General features: G+C 47.5%; 1 protein-coding gene across 3 annotated transcripts in view; it reads left to right on the top strand.

The window, feature by feature from the left end:
- The first annotated feature begins 319 nt into the window (after window positions 1-319).
- The window catches only part of CDH8 (cadherin 8), a 322908-nt gene continuing 307901 nt past the window's right edge, over window positions 320-15326 (top strand). Inside the window, exon 1 of one of the 3 annotated variants that reach the window (XM_059667865.1) lies at window positions 320-681. The gene's annotated coding sequence lies outside the window, so the exon portion shown is untranslated. Of the gene's footprint in view, window positions 682-2095; window positions 2200-15326 lie in introns of those variants that run through there. The other 2 variants (XM_059667868.1, XM_059667866.1) reach the window with 2 other exon arrangements.

Below are 15326 nucleotides of genomic sequence, written 5' to 3' on the forward strand. Positions count from 1 at the left end.
CCTCTGCCTCCTTTAGCGTCCGGGGGCCCTCCTACCCGCCAGCGCGGTCCTCCGCGGGCTGCGCGCCCCGCACGGAAGGGCGCCTCTCTGCCCGCTGCCTTCTCGGGCGGCGGAGGCGCGCGGGGCGCGCTCGGGGGCGAGGAGCTCAAAGTTGGGTGCCCACTTGGGAAGGGGGGGGAGCCGGGGAGCCCGCGCGCGCCAGCGCAGGGGGCGGGCAGGGAGGGGGCGGGGAGGGGGGCCGCTTCCACGAATTTCCAAGTGGCAGACCTGCCTCCGCGCGCTGCCCAATGAGATCCATCAGGGGAGGCACCCGGCTCACTTTTCCACATCACTTCACAGTTGCATTTGGCAGGCGGGCGGGCTCGCACGCCGGAGCGCTCAGCCCCGAATCCGTGGATTGCTCGGGCACCTCCCTGCCGCCTGGCAGCTCCGCCGCCGCGGCCGGTGGGCGGCTTGGCGCACAGACGGGAGCGCCCGCCCGGCCGCCGCACTTGGGGCCGCGGACACCCGGAGCCCAGCGCGCCCGCCCCGCGGCTCCCACCGGCATGAACGGGATCCGGAGGCGCCTGCCCAGCGCGCGGGGACTGCTCGCCACTCGCCGCACTCGGGAGCCGACCCCGAGTCCCTCCAGCCATTTGTGAACCAAGCGGCTTGACATTCGCCAGCGCGGAGCCAGCCCAAGTAAGTAACCGCCCCCCCCCCTTTTATTTTCCCCTCCACGCCCCGAGGATCCAGGAGGGACGCTTCTTTTAGGAATGCCCCTGCCCCTTCCCACACCTTGGACACCTTGCGCGCCTCCTTCCGCTCCGATGCTGGATGCGGGTGCCCAGCCCAGGCGCCGGGCTGAGCGGCGTCTCCTTCCCGGAGATGCGCAGCCCAGGGGGCGCCTCCGAATGTGGCGTGACGATATTTTGCCAACCGCCGAGAGCGTAGATCCTGGAGAGGAGCGAGCGGGCTGAGTCCCCCCCGGTTGTCCGGCCGGTCTCCCTCCTCGCGATCGCCGGGCGAATTCCGCCGCTTCCGGACCCGAGCGGGCGCAGCGGCGGCCGCGCGCCTTCACTGCGGGGGCCGCGCGGGGCTGGGGAGCACCTGCCGCCGAGGACGAGGCGTGTGCGCGCCGGCGAGGGAAGGAGGCGCCGGGGTGCCCTCCCGCAGGCTGGCTGCATCCCTCCCCGCCCAGAGAGGGAGGGCGACCCCTCGGTGCCGCCGCCGATCGCGACCCTGCAGCCCCAAACCCCCGCGCCAGGCTTTCCCACAAGTGGCTGCTCCAGCCCGGAGGCGCGGCGCCGGCTGCAAACTTGCGGGATCCCGCGCCGCCCCGCGGCTCTGCAGACTCCGAGCCGCTGCCCCGCACCCCGGCAGGACCCCCAGGCAGCGTCCGTTCTCAGCCGGCGACTCTGAGCTCGCCGAGGCCCCCGGAGCCAGGGACGTCTCGGTTCCCCCACCCCCTCCTCTCCCAGCGCCTGCAGAACCTGCAGCTGCGCTTTCTGTCATCTCGCGGCTCCCACCCACCAGCCCTTGGGGGGCGGGCGGCACCCCTCGCAGGACCCCGAGGAAGAGAGGGCTCTCGCCTGGGTTCTGCGTAACAGGTTCCTCAGGGACCTGCGCCGGGTCTCCCGGGCTCTAGCCGAGGCTGGAGACGGCGAAGACCTGCCCCCGCCAGCGGTGATGCCAACAGGTATCTACATTTTCCTCCGCCTTTTCCCTCCCCGAGACCAAAGCTCCCCCCGCCTCCTCCCCAGTGTGGCCGAAATCTCAAAGTTTCCTTCTGATGGACCCTTCCCCGTAGGCACAGAGCCGGTGGCGAGCGAAGGACCAGCCCTCTGCCTCCGCTAGCTGAGAGAGCAGCTGTTTGCTTGGGTTGCTAAATGTAAGAAATCAAACAACATTAATTGTTGATTGTTGCAAACGCACAACATTAGTCTGTAATGGAACCCCGGGCTGGCAGCTGCTCACTTCGGCTCCAATGAAAGGCTGGAGCTTAGCATAGAGCGAACCGGAGGGAGACTGGGTCCTTTCAACTTTACCACCCTTTTCCTGAAGATTCCACAAGAGTTTCCTCTTTAAGAGGCTGGAGAGGAGCCCTCACTCCTTTAGCGCCAGAGCTGCTAATGAGCTCAGCCGGCTGGGCTGCTTTCTTCGCCGGCTCCCCAGGACTTGTGGGCTGGCCGTGGGAAGGAGGGGACGCCCGCCAAGGAGGTAGGCAAGGGCACTGCCCTGGGGCTCCGGGTACTGTCGCTGAGCCCAGAGGAGGGACTGGGGTTGGTCGGGGCCCTGGAGAAGCGCCGGTCCCCTTTACAACACTCCTGAGGGCCATCTCCATGGTTAGCAGCCCCCCCCTGGGCTGTCACCTCCGGCTTCATTATAGGAGCCTTTCAACTGGAAAAGTAGACGTGGGAAAGAGATATTTATGTGGGATTGGAGAGTGGGATTTTCCATCCGTTCACCCTCGCCTCGCGGCTGTACCTCGCTGCATGCAAAATGAGCCCCATCCTTCACGCCAGACACAACTGAGATCCCTGCCTGGCTGCTGCCTTTGCCTTCACCAGCTGTGTCCACTTTGCAGGGGGTTCATCTGGAGTGTGTCTGTGTGTCTGCGTGTGCGTGTGTGTCAGAGAGAGAGAGAGAGAGAGAGAGAGAGAGAGAGAGAGAGAGAGAGAGAGAGAGAGAGAGAGGAGTTTCTCTACTGAGAGATCTGGTACCATTGAAGAATGTTCTCTAAGGGTTACATTTTCTTCTCCACTCCAAGGGAGTTCTCCGTAATTATCACGTCCAGACATGTTTTTCCACTTCCCCAAGCTCTGTAGCTGAAAGAAATTGGAGGGCTATCCCTCTTATTAAATAATACTATGAATCCTAATATTTTGTAAATCTGCTCCCGCAGATGGGAAGCGCCCCGTCACATAGCCATTCCAACCTGGAGCAGTTGCGGGATTTTAAATCACCTTTGAGATGTTATTTCTGGGCCCTGAAAAGGGCTCAGAGTTGAGGGGGAAAAAAATCTGTTGTGAAAACAGAGAAGAGGCTGCCGGGCAACTCTGGGGCTCCCTCCCTGCAGGGCTGCCCATCTTCCTTACTCTGCCCCCCATGTGCCCAAAGGAGTGGCAGGGCATCCCCTGACCATCACACATGGGCTAGATGTTTGGGGGACACGGGCTCATGTTTTCCGAAATTTGTGAAGTGATGCCTTCATTCCAACTTTTAAATCTCTTTCCCCCCTGCAATTAGTGTTACTATTACAATGAAATGCTTTGGTTTCATTCCATTCTCAATCTACAATCTCCTAAAACTCTCAAGATTCCAGATAGGTACCCCTCTCCACTCAAGAAGCTAGCATTTGGGGGGCTACAGTTTGGATACCGGGCATGGATTTTCGGGAGCTCTGGAGGGTCTTAGAAATTTAGCTGCAGAACAGTTTGGCAGCAGCCCTCACTCGAAGAGCAGCTCCGGGTGCCTGCTCTGCACACATCAGCTCTAAAGGGAAGGGAGTCTTTACCCTGGGAAATAACTCTATGGGAGTATCATGCAGAACTCTGGTCAAGGCAGCAGTTGTCCAAAGCCACCCCTGAATTTAGCAATGAGTACACTTTAAGTAGCCATCGGTGGTATGCTGGATGTAAAAAACATTCCCTAAAACATGCTCAGCAGAATGGAATAGGCCACTTGAGAAAGTATTTTGAAAGGCTGTTCTATGCATGCACTCCTGACGCGACGTTTCCTTGTAAAGTATTTAAGGTCTGGTGCTCCTGGTTCCCAGAGAGCATCCGATTGTTGGAGCAAAAACTAGGAGACTCCACAGAATGAGGGTATAATGATTCTGTTCAAGAAATTGCGCCTCTGGGCTTTGCTTCTAGGTTCCTTCCGCTGGTTATTGGCGAGGGAAAAGGAACAAGCCCAGATAGGAAAGTTTAGACTCCATACCTCAGCTGTTCAGAAAAACATATTGTAAGTACTTCAACGCTCTAAAGAAAAATAAGCATCTTTATTTTTCTACTCAAGGTGGCACTCCTTATAGCTTCCTTGACATTCCAGTGGAGCAAATGGTCCACGCAAAACCAGAAGCTTCTCAGGGGTAGAATGACGTTTCATTTATATTTTCAACAACACTTTTCCGGCCCATCAGCAGCGGTTTGCGTTTGACAAACTCAGGAGCAAGCAAAAGCAGAGCAGCCTTTTAATTAGCAATGCACTAGAAGGTCCCAGGACTCCCACGGAAATCCCGTGCGAGTGCTGCTCCTGGCTTCAGTCATTTGATATTTCTCATACCGCTATGCAGAGAGGCAGGAAAAAATGCAGTTTTCTCTTTGTTTTCGGCACTGTTGGCATTCACGGCTGAAATGGATTAACTTGGCTTTTTTGTTTGGGAAGCAGCTCTGAACTTTGGTGTATTATACACCTGCTATGGAGCATAGAATGAAGTCACAGCGCGCACACACACACACACACACACACACACACACACACACTCACGCACACTTGCCAGAAAAAACTTGAAAACATGTCCCTATAACGAACTCATTTATTGGTTCAAGTATGAGATTTTTATCATATTCCTTTGGCCATTTCACCTGCCTTAGGTCATTTGCCTGGCCCCCCAGGCTCTTGAATTTATATGTCAGCCAGTCTTTTAAAAACAGTACATTTGTGTGTGGTGCGGCGAGACCTCAGTCATGTATATACTTGTGAAACAGAATACTGTTTTGATGGATCTGATTTAGTGGGGTTGAATTCACCCAAGAGCTGTTAGTCCCATCTCATTTCATCCCATGCAAGTTGCTAAGTAGTTGATTTCTGCTGAACGGTTGGTTCCTGCCTCGGAATCCGCGTCAGGTGTAACCGTGAGCAGAAAATGAGTTGAACCTGGCAACTTCAAAAGGTCAGAAAAGAAGTAAGTTCAAGAGATGCAAGGCAGCTGTGTCTCCCCTATGTTACCATGAACTGAATCTCCATCGCCACTTCATGACAAGTCACCAGGACCAATACAGTATCCTGTTCCTATCTACAAGTGCTATTCCTTATGTAAATATCACCACCCCCTTCTTGCTTTTATAAGTCTTTTTTTAAGTTGTATTAGTAGGTACAAGTACAGAGTTGTGATTTCCGGGTGTCTCTTTGGAAAAGCATTGTAAAAGAATAACAGTTTTATTTAGAATCTTCTAGCCTTCCTTACCTTTACTGCCAAAGACAACTGCAGACGTTAGAATGATGGTTGGACGAGGGCTTAGCACAGAGTTAGTGCTCAGTAAACATTTATTTGATGCATTAACAATGAGCAAAGACGGTGCCTTCTCAATAAAAGGCAGGGCAGGACGCAGTCATATCCAAAGTCCAATATTGTGATGGTCTACCTCCGTTTTCTCTACACAAGTTTCATAAATCGCCCTGAGTTTATTTTTAGAGTCTCTCTCTCTTTTGAAATCAGTTTTATTCACGTTGCACAAAGCGTATTTTTTCCCCTTTGAAATCATTTTTAAATGCTATGGGATATAAAAGTGACACAAGTCAGCTTTGTAAAAACGAGAATGCCTCCAAAACTAGACTTACATCAAGCATGCTATTAAACTGCATGTGATGCAAAGTTATATTTTATTGGGGAAAAATGCTCTGGTTATGGAAGTGTTACATGTGTTACTCAGTGTGGTTACCTTTCTATCCTGGGAAAGTTTAAAAAATCACCAAGAAAAACTTGCTCATCTCCTTCTCCCTTTAATATATTTTTTAATTTAAATGAAACAGTTTATATTCCCCTCGTGAACAAGTCTGAGTGTCTTAGAAGACAGTTACTCTGTGCTCCTGTATATTGCTTTTAATCAGCCGGGTACCTGGCTCTCACATATACACACAGGAAAAAAAAAATATGTGTGTGTATGTGTATTCCATTGTAAGATGCTTTTGTGGATGTGTTTACTGATATTTTAAGCAAATTGAATATCTTGTAAAGGAATAGAAAACAGAATCTTTTTAATCCTTTCTATGTATATAACTGAGAATATCATCAAAGTATATTCATGCTCCATTAGCAGTAAGAGCAATATTTTCCAGGCATTGTTTCTTTCTAGGTAGATTAATGCATAAAATATGATTATTTGATTTCTGATGTGACATGAATAACAAAATATGTAGATGGGGAATGATATAAATATCACAAGGGAATGCTTTCTTTCTCGTATATGCAACTTCATCTCCAAAATTTGATATAACAATTACAAGGGCACACGCCATTCTCTACTAGTGTATTGCCATTTCAGCCTGACAAACAGAATTCAACTTTACTGCATCCAAATAGGCCCATCTTCAAAATGAGGATGCTCATGAATATGAAAAAAGTTCTATGTGTTTTTATTGTAGTAAAGTATACTTGTCTTTGAGTTTCACTAACATTTTGTAGCTGGAGCTAGTCTACCCTTTCTAGAAACTAGCAATTTAGTTAATTTTCATGAACTATACATTCCCTGTGACATCTCGATGCTATTTTTGTTAAATGATTGCTTGCTCTCTATCCGACTGTCTACCCCATCATCTGTGTCCGGAGTTCATGGGAACAGCGTCCGGGGGTGGCATTTAAGCTATGAAGTCTGAGACATGAGAGAAAGACAGGAAAGTGCACTTGTAAGGTGGTTACCACGCAGCGTAATCTCATTGGCAGGATCTTGACTTCTTACACTCGGCTGCTTTTCCGTCTCAGTATTGCAGACTCCGTGCGCCTGGTTGTGTGATGGAACTGATTTAACCATTTCCACCTTTCATAAATAAGCAAGAAGGGAAAGCTTCTAGTTTCTATCCTCAGTGGTGCTAAAATTCCTTAACATGCACAGCGGAAGTTTGTTGAGTATTTTTGGAAGCAGACACTGTCTGAACCAGATCTCTAACTGGCATTAGCTTTACTGAGCTCCCTCGTGAGAAGTGTTTAGGTATCACTTTGGCCTCCTCTCTGCGTTACCAGGGACTCCCTGCTTGCCCCCATCTCAGGAACGTATAGACGACTGTGAAATGCAGTGGGATTTTTCTTGTAGAAGAAAAGTACCGGCTCATGTTTTCTAATGAGTGGTTACAACTCGGCTGAAAGGGAATCTTCTCTGATGTGGAAGTGCATTTCTTGCACTGTAACCTCTCAGGAGAAAATAATGATAGCCAATGCCAGCGGTTCTCAACCTGTGGGTCGCGACCCCTTTGGCGGTCGAACGGCCTTTTCACAGGGGTCGACTAAGACCATCCTGCATATCAGATATTTACATGACGATTCATAACAGTAGCAACATTACAGTAATGAAGTAGCAACGAAAATAATTTTATAATTGGGTCACAACATGAGGAACTGTATTTAAAGGGCCAGAAGGTTGAGAACCACTGGCCAATGCCATGGCATCTATTGCAAAGGGAGACTGGGTTGAGTGGGGGTGGGTGGGTAAAACTGCAACCTTTTAGAGGCCTAATAAAGCTACTTGGAGGCATTAATTGTATGTTAGCTGCAGGTAGGGAAAGCTACTTATGAAATGCCGTTTTATTTATATCCAACTGGGTCCAGGCCATTTATTTTAAAATCAAGGGTTGGAAAAAAAGGTTATTTTATTTATTACCTGTCTACACAGAACACTGCAGTTTCCCCCAGTGATGTGCACAGCAAGAAATTGAAATAAAATAGTTTCATAAAATCAGTTAAAATTCGTTGTGAAGCACATGAAGCATTCCATAAAAACTAACTATTATTGCCACATTGACAAAGAGTTTTACATATCTTCTCTTGTATAATTTTTTTTTCTGTAATCCTCCCAGTTAGGTATTATTAAACACAGAGCTTCAGTTTCCTTATCTGCCACATTTTGAAATTAATTTGCCATTTACATTATGAATGATAGAACTATGATTCAGATTACTCCAGCGTCAATGTTCTTAACCACTGTGCCTTGGAGCTCCCCACGGTTCATCTGTGTTATAAAGATGGTAAGCATATGATTGATTCCTATTGGTGGCTGTGATTTAAAGGGTTTTGGTGGCTTGCTGGCTTGCAAAGTTGGCAGTTCTCCAGGTGAAATTCGAGGGCAAGGAGAGACTGGAGAAAGGGGCCAACTATTCCACATTGGTAGGCGGTACTTTAATAATCAAGGGAACTTACATAGGAGGCTTGACTTGGGCAACCACAGACAAGTTCCTCTCTGCACCCTCCTGAGAGAATCTTAAAAGTTTCAGTGGTTCTAGCCCTGACCGGTTTGGCTCAGTGGATAGAGCGTCGGCCTGTGGACCAAAGGGTACCAGGTCCGATTCCAGTCAAGGGCATGTACCTTGGTTGCGGGCATATCCCCAGTCGGGGGTGTGCAGGAGGCAGCTGATCTATGTTTCTCTCTCATCGATGTTTCTGACTCTCTATCCCTCTCCCTTCCTCTCTGTAAAATATCAGTAAAATAAAAAAATAAAAAGTTTCAGTGGTTCTCAACCTTGGCTGCACATTAGAATCACCTGGCAATCTTTTTAAAATCCTGATTTCTGGGCCTCATCCTCCAGAAATTCTGTTTCTTTGTTACTAATGTTGTGGCCCCACCCCATAACAAAGAAACAGAATTTCTGGAGGATGAGGCCCAGAAATCAGGATTTTAAAAAGATTCCCAGGTGATTCTAATGTGCAGCCAAGGATGAGAACCACTGGTTTACATAGAGGCCTCAATGGGTTCAGTTCCATATTCAGTCCACCTGGTCTCAATTATACATTGCTCTCTCCAAGCTGCGTTCTTGAAGTAGCTCCTAGTGGAGGAACAGTGGGCAGAACTTACATTCCAAGGACCAGAAGGGGTAAAGAGCCTCCTCCGACTGCCCCAGTCCAGCTGAAGGGTCCACTGGTGGTAACGTTCTCTCCATGACCTCCTCCGACAAATGGCCAGTACAAAATGTTTTCATGCATTCCATCACTAACTAGTGCATTGTAAACAAGTGATACAGAGACAGCAAAGGATGTGGCCTTTAAATGAAGAAGGAGGGATTTAAATGAGACTTGAGAAATGGCTTCCTGGCACTACCTATCTTTAGTGAGTGTCAAACTTCCACTCATTTTTACTTATTGATTGATTTTTAGAGAGAGAAAGGGAAGGGGGAGAGAGAGAGAGAGAGAGAGAGAGAGAGAGAGAGAGAGAGAGAGATATCTGTTGTTCCCCTTATTTATGCATTCATTGGTTGATTCTTGATTCTTGTATGTGTCCTTAGTGGGAATTGAACCCACAACCTTGGTGTATCTGGACGATGCTCTAACCAACTGAGCTACCCAGCCAGGGCCTCCACTCATCTTTCTGAGATGATCTCCATGCAGCTTTGCTTTAAGCAAGTCCAATACCACAGACTTACTTTCAATAGCTTCACTAACCTTATCATTTAAGAAAGTTTTTATAAATAAAGGCCTGGCTCTATCCTATATAATAAAAGCCTAATATGCAAATTGTCCCTTTGACCGGGAGTTCAACCAGGGGAGGGGGGGTGGGCCGGTTGGCCAACTGCCTGCGGCCCTTCCCCATGGCCAGCCTGGCCCTGATTGGGCAGGCCAGCGGGACCCCGCCTGTGCATGAATTTGTGCACTGAGCCTCTAGTAACTCTATAAAAGGGGGTCTTATTTTGACCTCCTTGACTTGTCACGGACCTCATCTCCCCATCCTGAAATGTCTGTAACTGATAGAGAAGCTCTGACTCCTTCTTGGGAAAAAGAGGAGAAGGCATTTATTTATTTATTCATTTATTTCTGCCAAAATAACCAATCGTTAGAGAACTTAAAGAAACTAAAGCTTCTGGTAGAAAAAAAGGAGCATGTCAATAAGAGAGCAAAGTGGATTTGGCCAGTATTATTTTGGCAAATGATATGCCTTTGGGTGCATAGGCACAGCTGGATAAGTACTAGTAGATGGTCTAATGCCAAGAAGAGATAATCAGAAAGGTTGCGGCTGAGGGGAGAGATAAGCAAACAAACAAACACATGTTTATGTGTGTGTGCAGGAAACATTGTGGATGCTATTCTGCCCGGGGAATCTGGTTGGGGAATTCTGAAGGCTTTAGGGAAGGCGGTTCTCTTGAATGACTTATATTTGGACACATGCATGTATCACACTCCTCTCCAAGATCCCAAAACCATTTCTACCCGTTCAGCTCCAGTCCTCCAGCGCCTGGCGTGAAGTGCACTGGGCCACACGCTGACTCGCATCCCCCGCGTTCCTGAAATACCACTTTGAATTCAGTGTGCATTTACCTGTTTTGAAACAGCCTGCTAATGGCTCTAAATTCAAGGTCAGAAACATTTTTAATAGAAACTCTCTGGTCCTGTGTGTCATTTTTGCCACCATGAAATATTGTGGCCACTAAGCCCAGTGGATCATAAAAGCATAATTTCCTGTCAACCACAATCATCTGCTGGATTGAATCCTAAAGTGTCTGTAAAAGCCCATTTTTATTGTAGACGTCACCTCTCGGTGTGTGGCTCAGCGTTTGGAACTTTAGGCTGTTTACAAAATCGATGGTGCACTATGTTTCTGGGTAATGACTTAACGTATTTGAGGACTGGCCAAGTTCACCTTGATCGGATGTTGGGGTCAGGAGACCGAGATCCAGGTTGACATTAGAACTGTCTTGAAACTGAGTGTGAATGAAAAGTTGGATTGCAGGTAGTTTACCCAAGAGGAGAACTACCTTCTTATGGGGGAATTCCAAACCCTTTTTTATTTGTAGGAATTCCAGAGAGACTATGAAATCTCTTCATCTCACTCTCTGGGTGTAAATCAATGTAGCAGCATTATAATAAAGTGGATTGCTTGGCCAGACATACATATTGTGGTTAGAAAATCTAAAAATAAATTGATTTTTTTTACCCAAGCTTTACAACCTTGCACAATTTCTTCATCCTTGCATAGAGTTCAGCAGCTGGTGTAGCAGTTGCTATTCAGAATGTTTATTAATTCTGATAACAGTGCCATAACATTCAATGGCATCTCAAGAATTCTTACACAACTGTTTTCTGATCATCAGAGAGGATACTATTAGCCCTGCCCGTGGCAGAGGTGCAAGCATATAAACAGTGTGGCTCTCATTGTCACCGAGAATCCCATTTCTCTCCAAGTGACAGACTTCACTGAAGGGAAGGCCAAGTCTCACCACCTCCTATAAAATGCATATGCAGCCTGGCCGGTGTGGTTCAGTGGTTGAGCGTCCACCTATGAACCAGGAGGTCATGGTTCAATTTCCAGTCAGGGCACATGCCTGGGTTGCGGGCTCCATCCCCAGTAGGGTGTGTGTAAGAGGCAGCTGACCAATGATTCTCTCTCATCATTGATGTTTCTATCTCCCTCACCCTCTCCCTTTGTCTCTGAAATCAATGAAAATACATTTTAAAAAAGAAAAAAAAATGAATGTGTATATGGACACACCAGCCAGGGGGACAGGATTCCCGTGTCACTCCCAGTGCTGATATAAAGTGGGGGAGGAATATTATGACATCATACAAACCCCTGTGTATTCATACACTTCAGTGCAGGGTTTCTGATATATGCGTGTGGTCCCGTATAATGAGTGATAGTAGGTTATGGGCACGGCTTCAAATGACACTGAGCAGGAAGTGCATTTCCCATATCATCATGGACTCCTTCAAGTCATCTCAAGGAGGGGATCTGAATGGAGAGCTGTCTTATTCTCGAGAACCCCTGGCTTTGCAGATGGTGGTCCTCAAATCCCAGATGGTAGCATCTGCATCCCAGCAGAGATGGTTGGAAGTGCAGAATTCCAGGCCCCGCCCTCAATTCACTGGCTCAGAATCTGCATGTTAGCTAGAGTTACAGGTGCCTTGGATGTAGATTGAAGTTTGAGATGCACCCCCCCCCAATGGTGTCCTGAGGTAGCTCTTACTGGACGCCTCAGAGCTGATTGCTAAAAAGTTGAGGAACTGCCCTGGAGCTGGTTAACGGTCATGCTAAGCTTGGCTTTGGTCATAGCGGAGATATTGGTAGCATGGAACTCAGACATCAGACATTCTCCTAGCTTCCTTTTCCAGAGCTACTTGTTACTTATTGAACAGCACACCCTTGCCTCTAACTGCTTCCTTTTTAACAAAGAGAGAGACGACTGAGACTTTGACATTGTCTAGCTCAGGGAAAATAAAATATTGCTTTACATAGCAATTTCTCTGTGCTTCAGTCTGCTTTTCTCTAAAATGGGAATGATAATAAAGTCATAATAATACTAGGGCTATTTTGAAGAGTAGGTATAAATACATACATGTGTGTTACATCTAACATGTGTAGATATATATTTGTGTATAGTCTGTGTTGATGACTTACCATATTTGCACATATTAGGAAAGTGTGTGTGCGTGAGTGTGTTTAGTCCGTCTTGATGATGGGATATTCACCAAATGTTTTCTAAGTGTTCACTTTAATTATTTCGTAGAAAATAATATTGGCTTTCCATTTTTAAGTCAATTTTTAAAATATTTTTATTGATTTCAGAGAGGAAGGGAGAGGGAATGAGAGATAGAAACATCAATAATGAGAATCACCAATCAGCTGCCTCCTGCACGCCTCAACCCGGGCATGTGCCCTGACCAAGAATCGAACCGTGACCTCCTGGTTCATAGGTCGAACCTCAACCAGTGAGCCAGGCTGGGTGGGCTTTAAGTAAATACTTTAAAAACTGAAAGCATTTTAATAGAATTTAAAGTAATGGTACAAGTGATTCAAGAATGTGGCAGCACTGGAGGAGGGGTGTAGGAGTATTTCAGGTCTAGAAGCGCGCACAGGGGGGTGGTGGGGGTGAGCAACAGAGAAGAAGAAGGGTTTCTGCAGAGCTGGGCTGATTTCTTCCTGGAGCTCTGCCAGGGCTCTGCCACCCACTGCGGGTGTTGGCCAAGTCACTCCCCCTTTCTCTGAAAAAGGAGGGGCTGCATTGGAATAGCACTTGTCTGTCTCCCACTCCCTCTCTGTGGGAGGGTATGTATTTTTATTCTCAAAGCTTAGGAGAAATCAAACATGCCTTTCTCACCCTAATCGGTTTGGCTCAGTGGATAGAGCATTGGCCTGTGGGCTGAAGGGTCCCAGGTTTGATTCCAGTCAAGGGCATGCACCTTGGTTGCAGGCACATCCCCAGTAGGGAGTGTGCAGGAGGCAGCTGATCAATGTTTCTCTTTCACTGATGTTTCTAACTTTCTCTTCCTCTCTGTAAAAATATTTTTTAAAAACACCAGAAACATACCTTTCTCTTCACAGAGAATTGGCAGAGAAGAAGGGACCCTACAGACATGTACTCCATAGCAGCTGTGACTAGGATGAACTTGGTGGGTAGGGAGAAGGTGCCATGATCATGGACTGGATGAGCTAGTGAGTCATGATTGGGACACTACCCTAGGTGCTGGCTCATCCAGAGCTCCTGGACTAGTCAGTAGTCTGGACTGCCCATGGCTTGACTTAAATGTCCTTTCACATCTACCCCTCCCCAGTTGGGAAGTCACTTCTCAACATGTAGAGGACACTGCCCCCAGGAAGCCTTCTGTGATGCTGCCAAGATGAGTGGCATACTCATCACTCTCTTCCCCTAACTGTTCTCAGATTATGTTGCCCTAGATGTTGTATTTATCTCTTAGTCTTTACCCTTTAGACTCTTCGGTCCCTGAAGATAAGCTCTCTGACCTATTTGCCTTTCCATTTCCAGTATTGGACACTCAATATATGCTCAGCAGATATTTATATAATGAGAGGAGGAGGAAAGAGAATTTTGGAGTTCGATTACCTAGATTGAAATAGTGACCTGCTTCTTATCGGAGCTATTCTTTGGGCAAGTCCCTTCATTCTTCTGTGCCTCAGTTTTGAACAAAACAGTACAAAGCCTTAGTGAGCTTACTCTGACCGAAAGGTATTGTGTTCGTGGGTAGTATTTGGGGCCCTGTATCTACGTATTAATCCTTTCATTCAGACTAATGAAGCCATGCCATTCTATGAAATTGCTCCAGGGCCGATGACTACTTGTTCCCTGAGCCTGGCGAGTTCAGGCAGCACACTGGTCATGTCACAGGTCATCCTGAGTGCTGCTTGATGGTCTCCATCAAAGAAGCGTCTGTCCTGAGTTTCAGTGGGATGACATATCCCTGTCCCAGCATCATTAACACAGAAGATGCCAGAGTACACCTGCAGAGTATTTGGCACAATTTGAAAATAGTCCATTCCAGCTTTTCCTAATGGTTTCACAAGGATGGTGATCTTTTCATCCTCTGGGTAGGAACCATTATTGTGTCCTTTCTGAACTCGCCAGTGGGTGAGCTTTGACCTATGAACCAGGAGGTCATGGTTCTATTCCCTGTCAGGGCACATGCCCAGGTTGTGGGCTTCATCCCCAGTAGGGGGCGTGCAGGAGGCAGCATGTCAATGATTCTCTCTCATCATTGATGTTTCTATTTCTCTCCCTTTCCCTTCCTCTCTCTGAAATCAATAAAAGTACATTTTAAAAATATATTAAAAAATCAATAAAAATGTATTTTAAAATATATTTAAAAATAAAGTTCAAGGGGGGCTGAGTGTCCCTGAGTGCTGCAGCTCTATGGAAGGTGGTGGGCATTGCTCTGAGTCAGTTCCCTATTGCAAGCTTTTCCTCAGTTTCCAAAACAGCTGCTGCTGGCAGTGGCCCCTGTGTTCACTCCTGGGGGTGGAGCCGCTTTTGAGGTACAGAGTCCTAGGGACAGAGCTGAGCCCTGGCAACATGTGACAGGCAGGGCGATGCCACTGGCTGTCATGTGAGATCAGACGCTGCCTGTGTGGGCAGCAGAAGCTGGGCGTGCTCCTGGCAGCTGGCCTCACCCAGCCCACAGCCAGCCCAGCTCATGGCAACCACTTTCTTGCTTTTCCATTCTGAGGCAGAATAGAACCAGGCACCTAGAGGTTGAAGGGTTGCCTGCGGAATTGTTCCCAGTGGCATCCTGAGAAATCATTTTCCCACTTAATTGAATTCAGCAAGGCTCCTGTCTGGGATCTGCAGTGAGCATTATTTCTTTAAAAAATATATATATTTTTTTGAGAGGGGAGAAATACGTTTTGCCACGCTAAAGGTAAGCAAAAAAATGTATTTGACACCTGAGGTAATGGGTATTTTTTTCGCCCATCCGTTTCTGAATCTCCTCCACTGAAAATTGTATTTTTACCATATCCTACTCCCCAAGGAGCTTTTCATAATTGAAATCTCCTGTTTAACTGTGCATTCCGAATGGGAGTCCTGGCACTGTCCTGATTACCGCATACGCGCTGGACATGCCGGCTTTCTCTGTGGGACCATTCTAATTTTATTCCCTGGTTATTTGCATCCTGGTGGAGAATTGCATTCTGTGA

This window comes from Myotis daubentonii, chromosome 15, assembly GCF_963259705.1.
Source record: "Myotis daubentonii chromosome 15, mMyoDau2.1, whole genome shotgun sequence".
Lineage (NCBI taxonomy): Eukaryota > Metazoa > Chordata > Mammalia > Chiroptera > Vespertilionidae > Myotis > Myotis daubentonii.